Genomic DNA, 15,334 nt, shown 5'->3' with positions numbered 1-15,334 from the left:
GATTCGCCGACAGGCAGAGTTGGGCAACACAGACAACAGGCATCGGCGTGGGCGCCCACGTTGCACAAACCCGGAAGATGATCCGGTAATGATGTTGCATATATAGGTATACTGGACCACTTGATGTTATGTAAACAACCACATCACATGTTATATTTGCAATATGTCATCCTTTCCCTAGGCCATAGCAGCTGTCATTGCTGCTGCCCCTTCACGCCCCTAGCAACATTCGGGATACTCTTGGTCTGCAGTGCACCCCTCAAACTGTCCGAAACAAACATCACTCTGAGGGGCTACGTGGTCGTATACCAGCAACAAAACCTATGTTAAGTGAGGCAAACATGGAGAGCAGGGTGGAGTATGCGTTGGAGTATGCGGACAAGCCACATCAGTTTTGGGAGAACGTCATCTTTTGTGATGAAAAAACCTTCTGCAGCGATGGTCCTCCTGCAAACAAACATGTTTGGCGGCATCCTAACACCAGGTTAGCTCTTTCTCTGTCTGTCTGTCTCTCTCTCTCTCAGAAACACACACACACACACACACACACACACACACACACAGGTTATGCTATATAACATATTTTCCATTTTATAATGACAATTTCTGGTGAGGCCAACATGAACAACCGTTCCGGAAGTGCTTTGAAACCAGGGTGCCACGGCCACCACAGTCGTTTGCTGCTTGAAACGTCCTGTTGTGCTGCAGTATTACATTTTAGTTATGCACAGTCATTATTTTTTAAGTGAATAACAGTGATCATGATCACTTTATACGGCATATGTAACTACTGTAGCAATAATCTCCATTTACGATGTGATTTCATAATAAATAACTATTATATATTGTTAGTTAATATTTTTTAATTTACTTAGTTATTATCTTAATCTATATTGCAGCATCAGTTGCACTAATACGAGTAAGACACAATGTCTTATGTAATTTTATACATTTTATATAACCAGATACGAGACAACATGTGGTGGGTAGCAGGAGGAGTGGGCGCGTCAGTGCAGGACTATTTGGTTGGATCCATGGTGCTGGTGTCGGTGAATTGGTGGATGTCGGGCCTGGCCAGTTGACCGGACCTAGATACGTTGAGATACTGGAGGAGGTCTTGCTACCTTCAGTGGGGGCTATGCCGTTTCCAGAGCCGCAGCCATTTTACCTCGTCCAAGATAACAGCCCAGTTCACACATCCAGGGTTGCAAAGGCGTGGTATGCTCGCCATCCACGTATAACAGTGTTGCCACATCCTGCAAAATCGCCTGATCTCAACCCGATAGAGCACGTATGGGCGGCCATGCAGAAAGGATGCCTGACCGACAACATCGATGTCGTGCTACAGTCGTAAATGATGCTTTACAAGCATGGGAACATCTGCGAAGCCCTTCTGGTTGGAACTTAACGCAGACGTTAGTGGCATCCATGCCTCGAAGGCTCAATGAAGTGTTGGCAACGGGAGAAGGTTATACCAAGTATTGAAATAATAAAACTTACAGTCAAAGATTACTTTCTTAACCTCCAACAACATGTCTATAGTCATGTTATATAGAAATCTGATTTTCACTGTTAAAGGGAAGTTAACTAATGCAGATCCATGAAAAGAGTCATTACTTTTCATGTTGGTTTACTAAATACTAAGATGTGGTGCCAGGTTTGTGACTTACTGTTATCAGTCACACAGGTGATACTACATATTACGTGAGGTTGCTGATTAATCTAAACCAGCAGACAGATAAATCACCGCCGGTATGAAGTAGAGTGTCGTAGTTACCATGTAGTATATTATTTTACACCGACGAATTTGACACTATGCAAGAGATAATGATTACTGCAATATGCATTACTGTGCAGAATATTACATTCACATGCTCAATTTACGTATCCCATCTACTGTACTACATACTGAAGGATATAACGTTGCCATTAGACAGGTGAGGACACCAACAGGCAGGGATATCAGGGCTACCACCATCTCACAGGAAAATGTTGACTGTTCCATTATTCCACGTCTGGTGCGTCATTTTGTTTCGTACAAAAAAAGCGCGATAGTTTTTTTTGCTGTGTGTACCTCAACGTGATCCAGTAGACAAGCTACCGCTCCCTGGCCAGCAGACCTTTGCCTACCTCAACTCGATCCAGTAGACGAGCGGCCACTCCCTGGCCAGCCGACCCTAGCCTACCTCACCGCGATCCAGTAGACAAGCTGCCGCTCCCTGGCCAGCCGACCCTTGCCTACCTCAACGCGATCCAGTAGACGAGCTGCCACTCCCTGGCCAGCCGACCCTAGCCTACCTCACCGCGATCCAGTAGACAAGCTACCGCTCCCTGGCCAGCCGACCTTAGCCTACCTCACCGAGATCCAGTAGACAAGCTGCCGCTCCCTGGCCAGCCGACCCTAGCCTACCTCACCGCGATCCAGTAGACAAGCTGCCGCTCCCTGGCCAGCCGACCTTAGCCTACCTCACCGAGATCCAGTAGACAAGCTGCCGCTCCCTGGCCAGCCGACCCTAGCCTATCTCACCGCGATCCGGTAGAAAAGCTGACGCTCCCTGGCCAGCCGACCTTAGCCTACCTCACCGATATCCAGTAGACAAGCTGCCGCTCACTGGCCAGCCGACCCTTGCATACCTCAACGTGATCCAGTAGTCGAGCTGCCACTCCCTGGTCAGCCGACAAGCTGCCGCTTCCTGGCCAGCCGACCCTACCCTACCTCACCGCGATTCAGTAGACAAGCTGCTGCTCCCAGGCCAGCCGACCCTTGCCTACCTCAACGCGATCTAGTAGACAAGCTGACGCTCCCTGGCCAGCTGACCCTAGTCTATATCAACGCAATCCAGTGGACGAGTTGCCACTCCCTAGGCAGCCGACCCTACCCTACCTCAACACAATCCGGTAGACAAGCTGCCGCTCCCTGGCCAGCAGACCTTTGCCTACCTCAACGCGATCTAGTAGACAAGCTGCCGCTCCCTGCCCAGCCGACCTACCCTACCTCACCGATATCCAGTAGACAGCTTCCGGCTCACTGGACAGCGAACCTTGCATACCTCAACGTGATCCAGTAGTCGAGCTGAGCTCCCTGGCAGCCGACCCTAGCCTACCTCACCGCGATTCAGTAGACTAGCTGCTCTCCCTGCAGCGACCTTTGCTACCTCAAGCGATCTAGTAGAACAAGCTGCCGCTCTGGCCAGCTGACCCTAGTCTATATCAACGCGATCAAGTGGACGAGATGCCACTCCCTGGGCAGCCGACCCTACCCTACCCTTAACCTCAACGCAAATGGGTAGACAAGCTGCCGCTCCCTGGCACAGCAGACCTTTGCCTACCTCAACTCGATCCAGTAGACGAGCTGCCACACCCTGGCCAGCCGACCCTAGCCTACCTCAACGCGATCCAGTAGACGAGCTGCCAATACAAGGTCAGCCGACCCTTGCCTACCTCAGCGCGATCCAGTAGACGAGCTACCACTCCCTGGCCAGCCGACCCTAGCCTACCTCACCGCGATCCAGTAGACGAAGTGCCACTCCATGGCCAGCAGACCCTTGTCTACCTCACCGCGATCCAGTCGACAAGCTGCCGCTCCCTGGCCAGCCGACCTTTATATCATTTGTGTTGTATAAACAGTATATGATTAACATTTGGGTATCCGCATGAATTTTTTATTACCATAAATACGACGTTCTAAATTTTTGAACAGCAACAAATCATTAACTTCCTGCCTGGTACAGTTCCTCCTCCAGCAGTGAACCTTGCCATGAGAGTTGGAGACACACACATCACCTCCGTGAACACTGCTTCAGACCAGAATCTGAGTTTCGCTCGGGATGTGTGCTGTTCCCTCAGGCGTTCATTCTTCGCTGGAGTTCTGTGGTGTGTTCCTTTGTCGTGCAATATTCGCCTGTCGCTCAACGGGGAGACGTCTTATGCCCATCACGTTCGCTGGAGGGAGGTCACCTTTGCAGCTCCTGTTCTCTCTGCCAAATAATAAAACACAACCATCTTCACAGGGAATGGATACAATCGGTTGCCTAAATTGAACATTTCAATTTCAATTATCAAGTTTAGATAGTTATAAGCCTAATTTAACAACTTTTACATAATCTACATAATATCTTTAGTATGAAATTGTGGTTACAGTAATGATGATAATATTTCCAGATATATTGCCTACTTCATTGTTATCAAGGTTTAGCCATAATCAAATATAGTCACCCGAAGTATTTGGCTGCTAATAAACTCTGATGCAGGGACCTCATTCTCTATGCAGCCTTCATTATTGCTGCCATTTCCCCCACTCCTTTTCACGGACACTCATAACTTCCATTAAGTTGTTAAGGTTACTGCTCTCCACCACCCGTATGGACAAAACATTATCAAGGAGAGTGATCATGCGACCTCTGAGCACCAGCCTCTCGTCACTCCGGTTCTCCTTAGCCTACCTCATCGCGCGATCCAGTAGACAAGCTGCCGCTCCCTGGCCAGCCGACCCTAACATACCTCAGTGCGATCCAGTAGACAAGCTGCCGCTCCCTGGCCAGCCGACCCTAGCCTACCTCAGTGATCCAGTAGACAAGCTGCCGCTCCCTGGCCAGCCGACCCTAGCCTATCTCACCGCGATCCAGTAGACAAGCTGACGCTCACTGGCCAGCCGACCCTTGCCTACCTCAACGTGATCCAGTAGTCGAGCTGCCACTCCCTGGTCAGCCGACAAGCTGCCGCTCCCTGGCCAGCCGACCCTAGCCTACCTCACCGCGATTCAGTAAACAAGCTGCTGCTCCCTGGCCAGCCGACACTTGCCTACCTCAACGCGATCTAGTAGACAAGCTGCCGCTCCCTGGCCAGCTGACCCTAGTCTATATCAACGCGATCCAGTGGACGAGCTGCCACTCCCTGGGCAGCCGACCCTACCCTACCTCAACGCAATCCGGTAGACAAGCTGCCGCTCCCTGGCCAGCAGACCTTTGCCTACCTCAACTCGATCCAGTAGACGAGCTGCCACACCCTGGCCAGCCGACCCTAGCCTACCTCAACGCGATCCAGTAGACGAGCTGCCAATACAAGGTCAGCCGACCCTTGCCTACCTCAGCGCGATCCAGTAGACGAGCTACCACTCCCTGGCCAGCCGACCCTAGCCTACCTCACCGCGATCCAGTAGACGAAGTGCCACTCCATGGCCAGCAGACCCTTGTCTACCTCACCGCGATCCAGTCGACAAGCTGCCGCTCCCTGGCCAGCCGACCTTAGCCTACCTCACCGAGATCCAGTAGACAAGCTGTCGCTCCCTGGCCAGCCGACCCTTCCCTACCTCAACGCGATCCAGTAGACAAGCTGCCACTCCCTGGCCAGCCGACCTTAGCCTACCTCACCGAGATCCAGTAGACAAGCTGCCGCTCCCTGGCCAGCCGACCCTAGCCTACCTCACCGCGATCCAGTACACAAGCTACCGCTCCCTGGCCAGCCGACCTTAGCCTACCTCACCGATATCCAGTAGACAAGCTGCCGCTCACTGGCCAGCCGACCCTTGCCTACCTCAACGTGATCCAGTAGTCGAGCTGCCACTCCCTGGTCAGCCGACAAGTTGCCGCTCCCTGGCCAGCCGACCCTAGCCTACCTCACCGCGATCCAGTAGACAAGCTGCTGCTCACTGGCCAGCCGACCCTTGCCTACCTCAACGCGATCTAGTAGACAAGCTGCCGCTCCCTGGCCAGCTGACCCTAGTCTACCTCAACGCGATCCAGTGGACGAGCTGCCACTCCCTGGGCAGCCGACCCTACCCTACCTCAACGCAATCCAGTAGACAAGCTGCCGCTCCCTGGCCAGCAGACCTTTGCCTACCTCAACTCGATCCAGTAGACGAGCTGCCACACCCTGGCCAGCCGACCCTAGCCTACCTCAACGCGATCCAGTAGACGAGCTGCCAATACAAGGTCAGCCGACCCTTGCCTACCTCAGCGCGATCCAGTAGACGAGCTACCACTCCCTAGCCAGCCGACCCTAGCCTACCTCACCGCGATCCAGTAGACGAAGTGCCACTCCATGGCCAGCAGACCCTTGTCTACCTCACCGCGATCCAGTCGACAAGCTGCCGCTCCCTGGCCAGCCGACCTTTATATCATTTGTGTTGTATAAACAGTATATGATTAACATTTGGGTATCCGCATGAATTTTTTATTACCATAAATACGACGTTCTAAATTTTTGAACAGCAACAAATCATTAACTTCCTGCCTGGTACAGTTCCTCCTCCAGCAGTGAACCTTGCCATGAGAGTTGGAGACACACACATCACCTCCGTGAACACTGCTTCAGACCAGAATCTGAGTTTCGCTCGGGATGTGTGCTGTTCCCTCAGGCGTTCATTCTTCGCTGGAGTTCTGTGGTGTGTTCCTTTGTCGTGCAATATTCGCCTGTCGCTCAACGGGGAGACGTCTTATGCCCATCACGTTCGCTGGAGGGAGGTCACCTTTGCAGCTCCTGTTCTCTCTGCCAAATAATAAAACACAACCATCTTCACAGGGAATGGATACAATCGGTTGCCTAAATTGAACATTTCAATTTCAATTATCAAGTTTAGATAGTTATAAGCCTAATTTAACAACTTTTACATAATCTACATAATATCTTTAGTATGAAATTGTGGTTACAGTAATGATGATAATATTTCCAGATATATTGCCTACTTCATTGTTATCAAGGTTTAGCCATAATCAAATATAGTCACCCGAAGTATTTGGCTGCTAATAAACTCTGATGCAGGGACCTCATTCTCTATGCAGCCTTCATTATTGCTGCCATTTCCCCCACTCCTTTTCACAGACACTCATAACTTCCATTAAGTTGTTAAGGTTACTGCTCTCCACCACCCGTATGGACAAAACATTATCAAGGAGAGTGATCATGCGACCTCTGAGCACCAGCCTCTCGTCACTCCGGTTCTCCTTAGCCTACCTCATCGCGCGATCCAGTAGACAAGCTGCCGCTCCCTGGCCAGCCGACCCTAACATACCTCAGTGCGATCCAGTAGACAAGCTGCCGCTCCCTGGCCAGCCGACCCTAGCCTACCTCAGTGATCCAGTAGACAAGCTGCCGCTCCCTGGCCAGCCGACCCTAGCCTATCTCACCGCGATCCAGTAGACAAGCTGACGCTCACTGGCCAGCCGACCCTTGCCTACCTCAACGTGATCCAGTAGTCGAGCTGCCACTCCCTGGTCAGCCGACAAGCTGCCGCTCCCTGGCCAGCCGACCCTAGCCTACCTCACCGCGATTCAGTAAACAAGCTGCTGCTCCCTGGCCAGCCGACACTTGCCTACCTCAACGCGATCTAGTAGACAAGCTGCCGCTCCCTGGCCAGCTGACCCTAGTCTATATCAACGCGATCCAGTGGACGAGCTGCCACTCCCTGGGCAGCCGACCCTACCCTACCTCAACGCAATCCGGTAGACAAGCTGCCGCTCCCTGGCCAGCAGACCTTTGCCTACCTCAAATCGATCCAGTAGACGAGCTGCCACACCCTGGCCAGCCGACCCTAGCCTACCTCAACGCGATCCAGTAGACGAGCTGCCAATACAAGGTCAGCCGACCCTTGCCTACCTCAGCGCGATCCAGTAGACGAGCTACCACTCCCTGGCCAGCCGACCCTAGCCTACCTCACCGCGATCCAGTAGACGAAGTGCCACTCCATGGCCAGCAGACCCTTGTCTACCTCACCGCGATCCAGTCGACAAGCTGCCGCTCCCTGGCCAGCCGACCTTAGCCTACCTCACCGAGATCCAGTAGACAAGCTGTCGCTCCCTGGCCAGCCGACCCTTCCCTACCTCGACGCGATCCAGTAGACAAGCTGCCGCTCCCTGGCCAGCCGACATTAGCCTACCTCACCGAGATCCAGTAGACAAGCTGCCGCTCCCTGGCCAGCCGACCCTAGCCTACCTCACCGCGATCCATTAGATAAGCTACCGCTCCCTGGCCAGCCGACCTAGCCTACCTCACCGATATCCAGTAGACAAGCTGCCGCTCACTGGCCAGCCGACCCTTGCCTACCTCAACGTGATCCAGTAGTCGAGCTGCCACTCCCTGGTCAGCCGACAAGTTGCCGCTCCCTGGCCAGCCGACCCTAGCCTACCTCACCGCGATCCAGTAGACAAGCTGCTGCTCCCTGGCCAGCCGACCCTTGCCTACCTCAACGCGATCTAGTAGACAAGCTGCCGCTCCCTGGCCAGCTGACCCTAGTCTACCTCAACGCGATCCAGTGGACGAGCTGCCACTCCCTGGGCAGCCGACCCTACCCTACCTCAACGCAATCCAGTAGACAAGCTGCCGCTCCCTGGCCAGCAGACCTTTGCCTACCTCAACTCGATCCAGTAGACGAGCTGCCACACCCTGGCCAGCCGACCCTAGCCTACCTCAACGCGATCCAGTAGACGAGCTGCCAATACAAGGTCAGCCGACCCTTGCCTACCTCAGCGCGATCCAGTAGACGAGCTACCACTCCCTAGCCAGCCGACCCTAGCCTACCTCACCGCGATCCAGTAGACGAAGTGCCACTCCATGGCCAGCAGACCCTTGTCTACCTCACCGCGATCCAGTCGACAAGCTGCCGCTCCCTGGCCAGCCGACCTTTATATCATTTGTGTTGTATAAACAGTATATGATTAACATTTGGGTATCCGCATGAATTTTTTATTACCATAAATACGACGTTCTAAATTTTTGAACAGCAACAAATCATTAACTTCCTGCCTGGTACAGTTCCTCCTCCAGCAGTGAACCTTGCCATGAGAGTTGGAGACACACACATCACCTCCGTGAACACTGCTTCAGACCAGAATCTGAGTTTCGCTCGGGATGTGTGCTGTTCCCTCAGGCGTTCATTCTTCGCTGGAGTTCTGTGGTGTGTTCCTTTGTCGTGCAATATTCGCCTGTCGCTCAACGGGGAGACGTCTTATGCCCATCACGTTCGCTGGAGGGAGGTCACCTTTGCAGCTCCTGTTCTCTCTGCCAAATAATAAAACACAACCATCTTCACAGGGAATGGATACAATCGGTTGCCTAAATTGAACATTTCAATTTCAATTATCAAGTTTAGATAGTTATAAGCCTAATTTAACAACTTTTACATAATCTACATAATATCTTTAGTATGAAATTGTGGTTACAGTAATGATGATAATATTTCCAGATATATTGCCTACTTCATTGTTATCAAGGTTTAGCCATAATCAAATATAGTCACCCGAAGTATTTGGCTGCTAATAAACTCTGATGCAGGGACCTCATTCTCTATGCAGCCTTCATTATTGCTGCCATTTCCCCCACTCCTTTTCACAGACACTCATAACTTCCATTAAGTTGTTAAGGTTACTGCTCTCCACCACCCGTATGGACAAAACATTATCAAGGAGAGTGATCATGCGACCTCTGAGCACCAGCCTCTCGTCACTCCGGTTCTCCTTAGCCTACCTCATCGCGCGATCCAGTAGACAAGCTGCCGCTCCCTGGCCAGCCGACCCTAACATACCTCAGTGCGATCCAGTAGACAAGCTGCCGCTCCCTGGCCAGCCGACCCTAGCCTACCTCAGTGATCCAGTAGACAAGCTGCCGCTCCCTGGCCAGCCGACCCTAGCCTATCTCACCGCGATCCAGTAGACAAGCTGACGCTCACTGGCCAGCCGACCCTTGTCTACCTCACCGCGATCCAGTCGACAAGCTGCCGCTCCCTGGCCAGCCGACCTTAGCCTACCTCACCGAGATCCAGTAGACAAGCTGTCGCTCCCTGGCCAGCCGACCCTTCCCTACCTCGACGCGATCCAGTAGACAAGCTGCCACTCCCTGGCCAGCCGACATTAGCCTACCTCACCGAGATCCAGTAGACAAGCTGCCGCTCCATGGCCAGCCGACCATACCCTACTTCACCGAGATCCAGTAGACAAGCTGCCGCTCCCTGGCCAGCCGACCCTAGCCTACCTCACCGCGATCCAGTAGACGAGCTGCCACACCCTGGCCAGCCGACCCTAGCCTACCTCAACGCGATCCAGTAGACGAGCTGCCAATACAAGGTCAGCCGACCCTTGCGTACCTCAGCGCGATCCAGTAGACGAGCTACCACTCCCTGGCCAGCCGACCCTAGCCTACCTCACCGCGATCCAGTAGACGAAGTGCCACTCCATGGCCAGCAGACCCTTGTCTACCTCACCGCGATCAAGTCGACAAGCTGCCGCTCCCTGGCCAGCCGACCTTAGCCTACCTCACCGAGATCCAGTAGACAAGCTGTCGCTCCCTGGCCAGCCGACCCTTCCCTACCTCGACGCGATCCAGTAGACAAGCTGCCACTCCCTGGCCAGCCGACATTAGCCTACCTCACCGAGATCCAGTAGACAAGCTGCCGCTCCCTGGCCAGCCGACCCTAGCCTACCTCACCGCGATCCAGTAGATAAGCTACCGCTCCCTGGCCAGCCGACCTTAGCCTACCTCACCGATACCCAGTAGACAAGCTGCCGCTCACTGGCCAGCCGACCCTTACCTACCTCAACGTCATCCAGTAGTCGAGCTGCCACTCCCTGGTCAGCCGACAAGCTGCCGCTCCCTGGCCAGCCGACCCTAGCCTACCTCACCGCGATCCAGTAGACAAGCTGCTGCTCCCTGGCCAGCCGACACTTGCCTACCTCAACGCGATCTAGTAGACAAGCTGCCACTCCCTGGCCAGCTGACCCTAGTCTACCTCAACGCGATACAGTGGACGAGCTGCCACTCCCTGGGCAGCTGACCCTACCCTACCTCAACGCAATCCAGTAGACAAGCTGCCGCTCCCTGGCCAGCCGACCTTTATATCATTTGTGTTGTATAAACAGTATATGATTAACATTTGGGTATCCGCATGAATTTTTTATTACCATAAATACGACGTTCTAAATCTTTGAACAGCAACAAATCATTAACTTCCTGCCTGGTACAGTTCCTCCTCCAGCAGTGAACCTTGCCATGAGAGTTGGAGACACACACATCACCTCCGTGAACACTGCTTCAGACCAGAATCTGAGTTTCGCTCGGGATGTGTGCTGTTCCCTCAGGCGTTCATTCTTCGCTGGAGTTCTGTGGTGTGTTCCTTTGTCGTGCAATATTCGCCTGTCGCTCAACGGGGAGACGTCTTATGCCCATCACGTTCGCTGGAGGGAGGTCACCTTTGCAGCTCCTGTTCTCTCTGCCAAATAATAAAACACAACCATCTTCACAGGGAATGGATACAATCGGTTGCCTAAATTGAACATTTCAATTTCAATTATCAAGTTTAGATAGTTATAAGCCTAATTTCACAACTTTTACATAATCTACATAATATCTTTAGTATGAAATTGTGGTTACAGTAATGATGATAATATTTCAAGATATAATGCCTACTTCATTGTTATCAAGGTTTAGCCATATTCAAATATAGTCACCCGAAGTATTTGGCTGCTAATAAACTCTGATGCAGGGACCTCATTCTCTATGCAGCCTTCATTATTGCTGCCATTTCCCCCACTCCTTTTCACAGACACTCATAACTTCCATTAAGTTGTTAAGGTTACTGCTCTCCACCACCCGTATGGACAAAACATTATCAAGGAGAGTGATCATGCGACCTCTGAGCACCAGCCTCTCGTCACTCAGGTTCTCCTTAGCCTACTTCATCGCGCGATCCAGTAGACAAGCTGCCGCTCCCTGGCCAGCCGACCCTAATATACCTCAGTGCGATCCAGTAGACAAGCTGCCGTTCCCTGGCCAGCCGACCCTAACCTACCTCAACGAGATCCAGTAGACAAGCTACCGCTCCCTGGCCAGCCGACCTTAGCCTACCTCACCGAGATCCAGTAGACAAGCTGCCGCTCCCTGGCCAGCCGACCCTAGCCTATCTCACCGAGATCCAGTAGACAAGCTGACGCTCCCTGGCCAGCCGACTTAGCCTACCTCACCGATATCCAGTAGACAAGCTGCCGCTCACTGGCCAGCCGACCCTTGCCTACCTCAACGTCATCCAGTAGTCGAGCTGCCACTCCCTGGTCAGCCGACAAGCTGCCGCTCCCTGGCCAGCCGACCCTAGCCTACCTCACCGAGATTCAGTAGACAAGCTGCTGCTCCCTGGCCAGCCGACCCTTGCCTACCTCAACGCGATCTAGTAGACAAGCTGCCGCTCCCTGGCCAGCTGACCCTAGTCTATATCAACGTGATCCAGTGGACGAGCTGCCACTCCCTAGGCAGCCGACCCTACCATTCTTCAACGCAATCCGGTAGACAAGCTGCCGCTCCCTGGCCAGCAGACCTTTGCCTACCTCAACTCGATCCAGTAGACGAGCTGCCACACCCTGGCCATCCGACCCTAGCCTACCTCAACGCGATCCAGTAGACGAGCTGCCAATACAAGGTCAGCCGACCCTTGCCTACCTCAGCGCGATCCAGTAGACGAGCTACCACTCCCTGGCCAGCCGACCCTAGCCTACCTCATCGCGATCCAGTAGACGAAGTGCCACTCCATGGCCAGCAGACACTTGTCTACCTCACCGCGATCCAGTCGACAAGCTGCCGCTCCCTGGCCAGCCGACCTTTATATCATTTGTGTTGTATAAACAGTATATGATTAACATTTGGGTATCCGCATGAATTTTTTATTACCATAAATACGACGTTCTAAATCTTTGAACAGCAACAAATCATTAACTTCCTGCCTGGTACAGTTCCTCCTCCAGCTGTGAACCTTGCCATGAGAGTTGGAGACACACACATCACCTCCGTGAACACTGCTTCAGACCAGAATCTGAGTTTCGCTCGAGATGTGTGCTGTTCCCTCAGGCGTTCATTCTTCGCTGGAGTTCTGTGGTGTGTTCCTTTGTCGTGCAATATTCGCCTGTCGCTCAACGGGGAGACGTCTTATGCCCATCACGTTCGCTGGAGGGAGGTCACCTTTACAGCTCCTGTTCTCTCTGCCAAATAATAAAACACAACCATCTTCACAGGGAATGGATACAATCGGTTGCCTAAATTGAACATTTCAATTTCAATTATCAAGTTTAGATAGTTATAAGCCTAATTTCACAACTTTTACATAATCTACATAATATCTTTAGTATGAAATTGTGGTTACAGTAATGATGATAATATTTCAAGATATAATGCCTACTTCATTGTTATCAAGGTTTAGCCATAATCAAATATAGTCACCCGAAGTATTTGGCTGCTAATAAACTCTGATGCAGGGACCTCGTTCTCTATGCAGCCTTCATTATTGCTGCCATTTCCCCCACTCCTTTTCACAGACACTCATAACTTCCATTAAGTTGTTAAGGTTACTGCTCTCCACCACCCGTATGGACAAAACATTATCAAGGAGAGTGATCATGCGACCTCTGAGCACCAGCCTCTCGTCACTCAGGTTCTCCTTAGCCTACTTCATCGCGCGATCCAGTAGACAAGCTGCCGCTCCCTGGCCAGCCGACCCTAATATACCTCAGTGCGATCCAGTAGACAAGCTGCCGTTCCCTGGCCAGCCGACCCTAGCCTACCTCACCGAGATCCAGTAGACAAGCTGCCGCTCCCTGGCCAGCCGACCCTAGCCTATCTCACCGCGATCGAGTAGACAAGCTGACGCTCACTGGCCAGCCGACCCTTGCCTACCTCAACGTCATCCAGTAGTCGAGCTGCCACTCCCTGGTCAGCCGACAAGCTGCCGCTCCCTGGCCAGCCGACCCTAGCCTACCTCACCGAGATTCAGTAGACAAGCTGCTGCTCCCTGGCCAGCCGACCCTTGCCTACCTCAACGCGATCTAGTAGACAAGCTGCCGCTCCCTGGCCAGCTGACCCTAGTCTATATCAACGCGATCCAGTGGACGAGCTGCCACTCCCTGGGCAGCCGACCCTACCCTTCCTCAACGCAATCCGGTAGACAAGCTGCCGCTCCCTGGCCAGCAGACCTTTGCCACCTCAACTCGATCCAGTAGACGAGCTGCCACACCCTGGCCATCCGACCCTAGCCTACCTCAACGCGATCCAGTAGACGAGCTGCCAATACAAGGTCAGCCGACCCTTGCCTACCTCAGCGCGATCTAGTAGACGAGCTACCACTCCCTGGCCAGCCGACCCTAGCCTACCTCACCGCGATCCAGTAGACGAAGTGCCACTCCATGGCCAGCAGACCCTTGTCTACCTCACCGCGATCCAGTCGACAAGCTGCCGCTCCCTGGCCAGCCGACCTTTATATCATTTGTGTTGTATAAATAGTATATGATTAACATTTGGGTATCCGCATGAATTTTTTATTACCATAAATACGACGTTCTAAATTTTTGAACAGCAACAAATCATTAACTTCCTGCCTGGTACAGTTCCTCCTCCAGCAGTGAACCTTGCCATGAGAGTTGGAGACACACACATCACCTCCGTGAACACTGCTTCAGACCAGAATCTGAGTTTCGCTCGGGATGTGTGCTGTTCCCTCAGGCGTTCATTCCTCGCTGGAGTTCTGTGGTGTGTTCCTTTGTCGTGCAATATTCGCCTGTCGCTCAACGGGAAGACGTCTTATGCCCATCACGTTCGCTGGAGGGGGTTACCTTTGCAGCTCCTGTTCTCTCTGCCAACAATAAAACACAACCATGTTCACAGGGAATGGATACAATCGGTTGCCTTAATTGAAAATTTCAATTTCAATTATCATGTTTAGATAGTTATAAGCCTAATTTCACAACTGTTGCATAATCTACATAACATCTTTAGTATGAAATTGTGGTTACAATAATGATTATAATATTTCCAGATATAATGCCTACTTCATTGTTATCAAAGCTTAGCCATACCCAAATATAGTCACCCGAAGTATTTGGCTGCTAATATACTCTGATGCAGGTACCTCATTCTCTATACAGCCTTCATTATTGTTGCCATGTTCCACTCCTTTTCACAGACACTCATAACTTACATTAAGTTGTTAAGGTTACTGCTCTCCACCCGTATGGACAAAACATTATCAAGGAGGGTGATTATGCGACCTCTGAGCACCAACCTCTCGTCACTCCGATTCACCTTAGCCTACCTCAGCGCGCGATCCAGTAGACAAGCTGCCGCTCCCTGGCCAGCCGATCCAAGCCTACCTCAGTGCGATCCAGTAGACAAGCTGCCGCTCCCTGGCCAGCCGATCCAAGCCTAGACTAGACACAAAATGCCAAATTCGTGGTTTGATTTAAAGCTCACTCCTTGATAAGCAAGATCGGCTCGCTTCCTGATAAGCAAGAACGACTCACTGCCTGGTAAGCAAGAACGACTCACTCACTGATAAGCAAGAACGACTAGCTATCCGCAGCTTCAAAGTCGC

At 52.2% G+C, this 15,334-nt stretch overlaps 1 protein-coding gene across 2 annotated transcripts in view; it reads left to right on the top strand.

Moving 5' to 3' along the window:
• Positions 1 to 15,334, top strand: part of LOC139767396 (uncharacterized) — an 800,841-nt gene that overhangs the window by 94,398 nt on the left and 691,109 nt on the right. The gene's annotated exons all lie outside the window — the stretch shown is intronic.

This window comes from Panulirus ornatus, chromosome 61, assembly GCF_036320965.1.
Source record: "Panulirus ornatus isolate Po-2019 chromosome 61, ASM3632096v1, whole genome shotgun sequence".
NCBI lineage: Eukaryota > Metazoa > Arthropoda > Malacostraca > Decapoda > Palinuridae > Panulirus > Panulirus ornatus.
The sequence above is the reverse complement of the archived record's forward strand: the minus strand, read 5'-3'. Positions and strand labels throughout refer to the sequence as shown.